The sequence below is a fragment of the Canis aureus genome, chromosome 2, assembly GCF_053574225.1.
Source record: "Canis aureus isolate CA01 chromosome 2, VMU_Caureus_v.1.0, whole genome shotgun sequence".
NCBI classification, from domain to species: domain Eukaryota; kingdom Metazoa; phylum Chordata; class Mammalia; order Carnivora; family Canidae; genus Canis; species Canis aureus.
The window spans coordinates 57,689,761-57,699,276 of NC_135612.1; the positions used below are offsets into that span (position 1 = coordinate 57,689,761).

General features: G+C 54.2%; 1 protein-coding gene across 2 annotated transcripts in view; it reads right to left on the bottom strand.

Annotated features, from left to right (window-relative positions):
- Positions 1-8,709, bottom strand: part of CEMIP (cell migration inducing hyaluronidase 1) — a 138,935-nt gene extending 130,226 nt beyond the window's left edge. For both annotated transcript variants that reach the window (XM_077874229.1, XM_077874220.1), the window contains exon 1: positions 8,535-8,709. The gene's annotated coding sequence lies outside the window, so the exon portion shown is untranslated. The remainder of the gene's footprint in view (positions 1-8,534) is intronic.
- Positions 8,710-9,516: the final 807 nt, after the last annotated feature.

The following is a 9,516-nucleotide window of genomic DNA, read 5'->3' on the forward strand; positions in this document are numbered from 1 at the left end:
AAAATTTAAAACAGACGCAAGCTCTCGCCTGGCCACCTGGCTCATGTATCTACACAACCCACGATTATGTGGCGATTATGTGGTCGGAGGAATCTCTGAGCCTCTTCCAAGCTATGAACCAGACAGACACCGCTGAGATTGCTGTGCCTTCTTATTTTTTTTTAAAAAATCATTTAAATGAGAAGAAATTCTTGCACAGGCAAGTTCCAAAGCTAAAATCCAACAGCTGCTTTCTCTTTTGCTACCAGGAACTGAATTGAGAAATCAGATGAACTCAGTCCCTTCCGAAGAAGTCACAGACACAGTGACACATCAGCCCAGCAGAATCTGCAAAACATTTCAGCATGGACACCACGATGCCTTCCCTCTAAAAGCGAAAGGAGGCAAAGGAGAAGGGAAAACAGGCCTCAGGTCCACGGAAGTCTGCTGAGAGCTCACCCTCCTCTCCTCCTTCTCCCCGACAGCGCTACACCCAGATCAAATCAACAGTTGGGTTAAGAGCCAGAGGCACTGATTGGTTCACATCACCAATACCTTTTTGCCGTGTCTCGGGCACTGGCCTCTCCACGTGGCATTTACTGGACTGAGGCTGAGGTCAGGGTTCAAAATGTAAAAGAGCACCAAAACCCCCCAGTTGTTAATATAAACAATATTGCAATGCCCCATTTCAAAAATTGAAATTCATGCAGAAAATCCATAGGGAACCAAATATCACAATTGTGAATAAAGACAGGATCAGGGATGCCTCCTGGGGGGGGGGCTCAGTGCTTGAGTGTCTGCCTTCAGCTCAGGGGGTGATCCTGGGGTCCCAGGATTGAGTCCAGCACTGGGCTCCCTGCAGGGAGCCTGCTTCTCCCTCTGCCTCTGTCTCTGCCTCTCTCTCTATGTCTCTCATGAATAAATAAATATAATCTTTAAAAAAAAGGACTACAGGATCCACGTGACTGACTTTCTCCTGTGTTTACTCGTGTGTCATGAGAGGCCGCGGAGCTGCGGGACCGGGAGCACCAGCCGGCTGAAGCGTGCAGTGGCTGCAGGAGGGACGAGAAGGGACCAAAGCACACTCACGGCTCAGCAATGTCGGTGAAAAACAACCTTTTGCTGAGTAACGCGGAAATGGATCTGAAACATATGGATTAGGTTCGTCCGAAAATAAACACAATTTTTAAAGGAAAGGGAAAGTACTTAGCCACTGTGTTTGAGGTTTTCCTGAATCCAAAACTTTGGAAAATTAGCATATGAGTGAATTACTCAGTGCCTGTAACACAGTCAGCTTTGAAATAGGCTGGTCCTAAAACCACCAGTTTGCTCAAAAACATTTTTGTTTTTCATGGTTTTCCCAAATCTGTTCTCCAACTCACTCCTCCTGAGGTTTCATTCCTGTTATTCTTTTGAGGAAGGAGAAAGCTTTGCACACCCATCGTCAGCCTGGGGGGCTCTGGACCTCCCGGGGTCAGGAAGCTCTAGGGGAAGGAGCTGGGAATAATTACCCAACCACACAGCAAGGACAAGAGCCCTGGAAGGAAGGCAGGTGAGTGCAAGCCAAGGTGCCACCCTGTACCAGCTCTGTACCCTCGGGCCCCTGCGCCCTCATCGCCCACCAGCAGACACCACTGCCTGTGCCCCCAGGGAGTAGAGAGAGCCAAACATGGCCTCTGCATCCAGTAGACAGTTCAGGGTCACCACTGAGCACCCCCAGATAGTTCTGTGGGATCTAGGGAGCCAGGGTCTTTGGTCACCCGTGCCAAGAGGTCAGGGCGACATAGGAGCCAGCCACTGTCCAGCCCTAGCAAGCCAGGATGGGCTGCATCCTGATGGTTTGGGAGTCAAATCCAAAGTTCAGGGTGTTCCAATGTCTAGGGTGATATGGTCTGAAGCAAAGACCCCTGAATGTGAGGCCAGATGCCCCCAGATGGTGAGGCTGCTGGTCACCCACCAGCACAGCAGCGCTCCCTGACGCTGTGGGGTTCAGCGGGTTGTTGTTCTGGCAGCAGGCAAGAGGAGCCTCTGGCACCTGGGGACACCCACCTGGAGGGAGATGCCACCTGCCTCTTTGCTCTGCTGAGGCTCCTCACAGAGCCAGCAGGGTCTTCCAAGAGGTGGGGGTGTCCTCCAAGTTCCCCAGACTAACCACGTGTCACTTTGATCACCTTAAATCAGTCATAGGATTTTTAGAGCTGGGTCTATGCTCAGAAGGGGTTCTTCAGATCCCTTTCTAAGGAGAAGAAGCACCAATACTTTTCTAAGGAGAAGAAGCACAGGTGGGTGAGGACAGCCCCCCCCCCATTGGGGGTTGTCCCATCTGAGCATTGATTTTCTCCAGTAGAAGAGCTCTGTTAGAAGCAAGCAGGAGCCACAGCTTGAATTGGAACCTTCCATCCCATCCCCATGGAGTCAGCAGAGCTTCTCTGTTTTTATACTTTCGACTTACAGTCCCCGTTCAAACTCCACTTTCAAAAACCTCCCACATTCAAATTTGTCTCCTTTACATCAGTGAAAAAGGACGCAAGATCCTGGAAATAATTTATCGAGTCTTATACCTCAAAATAAGCTATTTTTCCTTCTTGCCAGCTTCTATAGAATCGGAAGAATCTTGGGTGCATAGATTGACGGACAAGGTTGGAAATAAAAAGCCCATTTTTTTGCAAGAAGTTCACACCTCTCTTTGTCTCCTGTGCTGGTCAGCTACAGCTTGAGTCTTCTGAGCCAGTATCTGTCACATACACTTGTCACCAGTAACCCACACACCTCATGTTTGTGAGACAATCACACACAGCATACTTCTGGCATCATCTTATTAAAAACTGTTGACACCAAGCCCAGCAAGACATCCAGAATCTTAAGACATAGCAAGACAAGCCACAATAATATGAAGCTGGCACTAGTAATATGAATGCCGAAAGCAAAATGAAATGATCCAAGGCAGAGGTTTTCAAACGGTGCTCCTTGGAACCCACAGAGCTCTGTGGAACTCCTGGGGGACCTCGAGATAAAAACGTCCTCCCAGCCACAGCCACTTTTTATCTGGTTTGTAAATGAGATGTAGTAAGACTTTGTTGGGAAAAAAAATTATGGTTATAGTAGTTGAAAACCACAAGTCTATGAAACTAAAGACACCAGGTGCTCAGAAGGACTCTCTCTTCTGCCTGGTATGGTTCAAGGTCTGGGTGGGTAAGGGCGCTTATGCACCTGGGACAGGTAAGGAGCTTCCTGAACATGATAGGTTGTGGGACATAAGAGGTTTAAGCCTGCCTGGGCTTCTGGATCTTTCCCTGAGGCCTTTTCTCTGTGTGGAACACCTTCTGAATTCTGCTCCCCAAATCTCACGTTGCCTCATGGGAAAATCCCTATGAAACCCTGCTAATCCTGCCAGAAGCACTGTATGCCCCCCTTCCTGGGGAAGTCCTCTGGCTTCCCTTGTCCCCAGCAGGTTCCTGGCCCACCGATCCTCCTGACCCACGTGTCTCAGCCCTCATCACACCATATGGCAGCTTCTGACCTAGGCGGCTGTTCTCCCAGCCAGACTGTTGTTAGCTCTGAATGCCAGGGACCATTTATTTAATCCCACCTCCTCCCATGGCTAACACAGGACCTCCATGTAAAAGATGATCAACATTTTGTACTCAATTTTTTTTCTGCCTCCAGATGCGGCAGTGGATGACAGGACGCGATCGCACACCTACGTTCTGGGCTGACCATCATGCATGCTCATCCTGCAGGAATGTCACAGGGAGGGGGGCTGAGCAAGAGAACGGAGGTTTAAATTTCATTTTTAGGTTCAAAAAAAAGTTGTGATTTTTAGAGGCAAGTAAAGTTGTCTAAATGTAAACATGCATTCTCTGTGTCTGGAACCAGAGTGAGATGAGACTCCCCAAGTGATCTCTTAATACCAGCAAAATTACATTCAGATGCCTCTGCCAGGCAAAGATAAATTGCCATTTGCACAATGGTCTTGCACTTAAAAGTAACTCGGTTCAGAGAGCTGGAAAATTTATTATGACAGGGAAAAGGGGATGATATTTAGTCTACTGATAAGACAGTTTAGGAGCAACAATAATTACCTCCAAGAATTTGAGGGGTCATTATAAGGTCATTAGGAGGACACAGGCCAGCTGGACTGCATGCATTCAGACACCAGAAACTGACTTAACATAGACCAAGAAGGGCTGAGCTGGATTATAGGAAGGCAATGATGTACCCCTGGCACCTCCCAAGGAGCTCGGTGGGCCACGGCATCACTTGGGAGTTGGTTAGGAAAGCAGACTCCTGGGCCCCTCCCCAGTGCAGCCAATCAGAGTTTGCATCTTCACATGCTCCCCAGTAATTCTACATAGTCCAGTCTAGGAGTCACTGGCCACTGTGCTTTGCCCAGTTTTGGGCCCAAGCCTTACAGCCAACAGCAGGAACTCCTGAACCCAGACAAGATCAAACAGTGTGACAGGCTCCGGGGGAAGCTCAAAGCCCTCCTGCCCCCTCGAGATGTCTAGGAACAGGAGAGGCAGGCCACTTTACACTGGCGAAGGACCAGCTTCTAGACGTGCCTTCCCCATAACACAAAATGCCTAATGGCCAAGCTCTCCTACAGACAGCCGAGAGAAACACCTGGGGTTTTCAAAAGCAGTTGTCTGATAAAAGCACTTTAAACCAAGTTATATCTAAATCAGTCCTGTGGCTGCCCTTGCAAAGATTCAGAGATAACACCTCAGCAGTTTTCCAGTGCAGGAGGAGCCAGACTGTTGGAGCTGGAGAGAAGGAGACCTCCTCCCGGGGAGTGCTGGGGGGAGGCTGCTGTGCTCTCCAGGGCTCATGCACCTGCAGGGGCTGGGAGGGAAGGGAGGACCTGTGTGCCTGCAGCCACGTTGAGCCTCGACAGAGCCCTCAAAACCATCAGGCGGCATGGGGGCAGCCCATAAACATCTCTGTTCCTCTTAGGAAAACAACCCACACACTTGTGTTTCTCTGGGGCTGTAACTACCAATGCATTCATTCTACAATGTGCTGCTCTGCCAATACCACAGAGGGGGCTACTCAAGCAGCGGGGTTCAGAGAAGGCTGAGAATGACTGAGCTCACCCCACTCGTCTTGCTGGCCTTTCCCAAATGCCACTCTTGCTGTCTGACCTGCCCCAGAGGCTCAGACCCAGAGTGCCACAGGGCCTATGGAGAGCCCCCTGCCACCTCCGAGGCAAATTCCTCCCCTCACTGGCCCTGACTCCAAGGGGGTTCTGTGGTTCAGTTGTCTTCCTACCAGAAAGCTCTGTGTGCTGGATACCGGAACCTGTGTGGAAGCCCAGAGAAGAGAGCCAGGGCTTCAGGGTGAGCTTCAGGGTGAAGCCCAGCCTCCTGCTCCATTCACACCATCAGGCAGACGAAACTCATGGAAAGACTCCCAGCATCTGTGCACCGCATCTGTGAGCTCCATGTCTTTCAGATGGAGGGAGCTAAGATGACTTCTGATCTACCAAGGAAAAACACAGATGAAAAAAATCTAAGAGTACTAGAATATGAAACTGGCAAATACAGACACACACACACACACACACACACACACACGTGTACGTACTTTTTTTCAGGAAAAAAATTCTAACTGTGAGATTGGGCCCATTATAATTCCATTATCCAAACTTTATGGTATTCATGATTTTTACCAGACAGAATCCCAAATGCAGAGCTGGAGGGTATCTTCAAATCCAGCTGGGATCAAATAACTAGCCAATGTTCCAGGCAGACCTGTGTCCCAGGCAGGATCTCACAGCCAAGCAGGGCTCCACCATGAAGGGATGTGCTGCCTTTTGCATGGGGAGGACCCCACATGAGCTTCCCAGACAAGGTGCTGTCCAGTGCAGCAAACCCTCACTCCACCCTGCAGTGATCCAGAAACAGGGGCCATGGAGGCCACTCCCCATCAAGACCCGAGAAAATTCATCCCCGCCCCCGCAGCAAGACAAGGAGGGCTTTTGGAAATCCTGGGTTGTTTTGAGAGAAGTGTCAGGAAGAATTATTCCTCTCATCTGGAGGGCTATGCCAATATTTTGAAAATGACTTACTTTGTCTTTCTTCCAAGTGGTAGAGGTGAGAAAAACAGGTGCCTGATTTGTCTCACTGAAAGTTCTTCTGTTTATCCTTGAACAACATTTTTGTTGGCATTGTGATCAACTTCAATACTTTCATCCACAAGTTCTCCAACATGAACATAGAGTGGGAAACGGAGTCTCCCTGTCAAACAATTGCTGGTTAGTGGAGAGAGCAGAGGGCAGGTGCTGCAAAAGAAACTCTGAAATACACCTGTGATCACTGCCATTTTAAGAGTGTTCTCTGTACTCCATGAGGGGCTAAGTGGTTTACATTGTGCCATTTTAGTTCTCGTTGGCAACTCTGCCAGGGAGAGTGTGTGGTCCCATGTTACAGATGAGGAAGCAGGCACAGAGCTCAAGTACCTTTAACAAAATCACACACGCTTCCTCAAAAAAAAAAAAAAAAAGGATGCTTGATTTTTTTTTTACTTCTCCATGGACCTCCATCAGTCATCAACAGAATCAGACCTTGGACATGCCTTAGAATTTTATGATAGAGGAAGATACACACTTCTGTATAGGTGCAGAGGGCAAAAAGGAGAGCCCCACTCCATGCCATTTCTTAGCCGAGAAAGGAGGTGCCTAATTTGCACAGGTGAACCCCTACAGGTTCTCCCCTCCCTGTTTCCAAGCAACCAACTCGAAAATGCATCAAGTGAACTCAAGAGGAACCTTTGGGAGCTTCTTGAAGAGTGTTTTACACCGTGGAGAAAACAATGTGGAGAAAACAATGAGGATCAGAAAACAGCATAGCTGCTTTTAGCAAATGCATCCAAATACATTCTCCGAAACTTGTTCTATTGGATGCTTCTCCATCCTGTCTCTGTGACTCTGACACTAATATCTCTTCCCAATACCAAATTTGCTAAATAATGTAATAAAATGCAACACAACCCCATGCTGTGTAGAGAGAGCAGTCTGAGCAGTCCCTAATTAGGTCTGGCATGATCTCACTGCCTCATCGGAGGCTCAGGCGTCACACATTTATAATAACACCTCTGAAGGGCCTCTGGGCGCTGCCGAAAAGCCGGAGACCCCCTCCCCGCCACCCCCCATGCCAGAGGTCCGGGACGGGGCTCGGCGGCAGGCCCATCGAGGACCCGGTCACCAACCACAGGCTCCCTTTGCCCTCCCGCGGCCTTGGGACAGGTTACAGAGGGCTCTCAAAAACTAGCTGTCCCTGTCCTGCTGCCCTGCGTCTCAACACCTGGCGTCTGGGAGGGAAGCAGGCGACTTCCCGAGACCCAGGGCCGCGGAGCCGGAGCGGAGGAAGCGGCTGGGAGCTGTCCATGGTGGCGCCGCGCCTGGGCACGCAGAGCCGCCGGCTTCCAGCCCCCGGGCGCGCCCCGTCGCCTCCAGACCGCGGAATGGAGCCGCTCGCTCCCGGGCTCACCCTCTCGGGGGCTGGGGCTGCAGCCAGGAACTGGCTCAAACATCAAAAGAGTAGTTTCAAAAGAGAGTTCTCACCTGTGGGCATCGCTGGCTGCGCTCTGCGGAGCGAGACTCCGGACCTCAAAGCCTGCTGCTGGAGGCGCGCCTGGGACGGCCGTGGTGTTGGAGCCGCGGGCACCGGCGGCGGGCGCGGAGAGCTGCGTCTGCGGCTGAGGACCTGGGCGCCCTGGGCGCCTTTCTCAAGAGCACATGCGTGCCGCCGGGTCCGTTCCAGAAGGTCTCTGGCCCTCGTCCCCAGGGCGACGAGCTGGAGACCCAGCCACAGCCCTGGCTTGCGCTTCGCCAGGCGCCTGCCTTTCACCTAATTTAACCCTTCCTGAAGCCGAGGTCCCTTGCCAGGCACCAAAGAACCGTCTCCCAGCAATGCCTGGCTGGCAGTCTCAGTCCAAACGTCAACAGGGGCTGTCACCTCTTTTAACATTTAATTGCACCCCCCCCAGGTCCCCCTCCGGGGCACCACGCCGCTGGGACCCAGCGCCACCCGGGGAGAGTGCGCGAGCCAGCGGAGCCAGCGGGAGGTGATGGGGACCCCAGAAGGAAGACCTTGCCGAGGCCGAGCAGCAGGGCGCAGACCTGTTGCCAGGCGCACACCCGCGGGTGCACGATGTGCGCGGCTCCCCGCCGGCTGGACCCGCGAGCTGGCCCTCTGTGCGCTCCCTCGCCCGCAAGCCCCTTTCCCGGGCGCCAGACCCCTTCCCTCTGCCCCTGAGAAGGGGGCTGACTCTGCGGAAAGCAAGTCCCCCCCCCCCCCAACACACACGCACCGCCGGTCCTGCTCCTGGGACGCTGGCGCCCCCGGGCACCTGCTGCTTGCAAAGGATCACACGGTTTCGGAGAAACCTCCCAGAGGGCAGGGACAGGGGCGTGCGCCCTTCGACGGGCTCCCAGACGGACGGACAGACCGCAGAGCACAGAGCGCACGGACTGGCAGGAGCCCGAGCCGGGCACCGTGCCCCGGGAGCGCGGGAGGCGCCGGCGCGCGCTGGCCTCCCCCGGGGCTCGGGCTTACCTCGCGGTCGGTGGCCGAGGCGGCGGCACGCCCCAAGGGCAGGAGTGCGCGGCCGGGCCGGGCGGGTGGCAGGGCGACGGGCCCGCGAGCTCCGAGGACGCGTCTGGAAGAGTGGGGCCCCGCGCGCGGCCCGCTCCGCCCCGATGGCCGCAGGCGCCGCGCTCTGCTCGCGCTCCGCTCGCGCTCCCCGGCGCCCGCGCCCCAGCGGCCGCTTTTATAGCGCGCGGCGGGTCGGCGCCGCCGGCCGCTGGCTCCTCCCCGGGGCCCCAGACGCCCGCCCCCGGCCGACCGCCCCTCGCCGAGGTGGGGCTGGGGCCCGCGCCCCGGCCGGCCCCGGGCGGGCTCTGGCGGCCGCTCTGGGAGGCGCAGACCCGAGCCCGCCGCGCCGGGGCCCGCGGACAGCCCCGCGGCGGCCGGGTGGGGGCGCTGGAGCCCGGGCGCGGACCCGCTCGGCCCCCCCGGCCCCGGCCCCCGGCCCCCGGCCCGGCCCCCGGCCACGGGCTGTGGAGGGAAGGCCCTGCGTCGGCCCGAGTGGCCGCGGGGTGGGGTTCAGAGTCTCAGGATCTTCTTTTCTTTTCTTTTTTTTCTTTGTTAACTTATCAAAAAAGTGTGGCCTTGGAGAGACCCTGGTACGCGGGACCCAGCGTTCCTGCAAGAGCAACGCGTTCAAAGAGAACTTCATCTGAAACCAGAGTCAGACACACCAGACAAAGGTCTTAAGCCCCTCTGGGTGGCACTATTCTCATCAAGGAAATGGGTTCTCTGAGGCTTCCTCACCTGACCTACTGGAGGATAGAAATGAGGATAGAAATGAGGCTGCAAGGGCAGCCCGGGTGGCTCAGCGGTTAGTACCGCCTTTGGCCCGGGATGTGATCCTGGGGGCCTGGGATCGAGTCCCACATCAGGCCCCCTGCATGGAGCCTGCTTCTCCCCCTCCCTCTGCCTGTGTTTCTGCCTCTTCCTCTCTCGCTCTGTGTGTGTC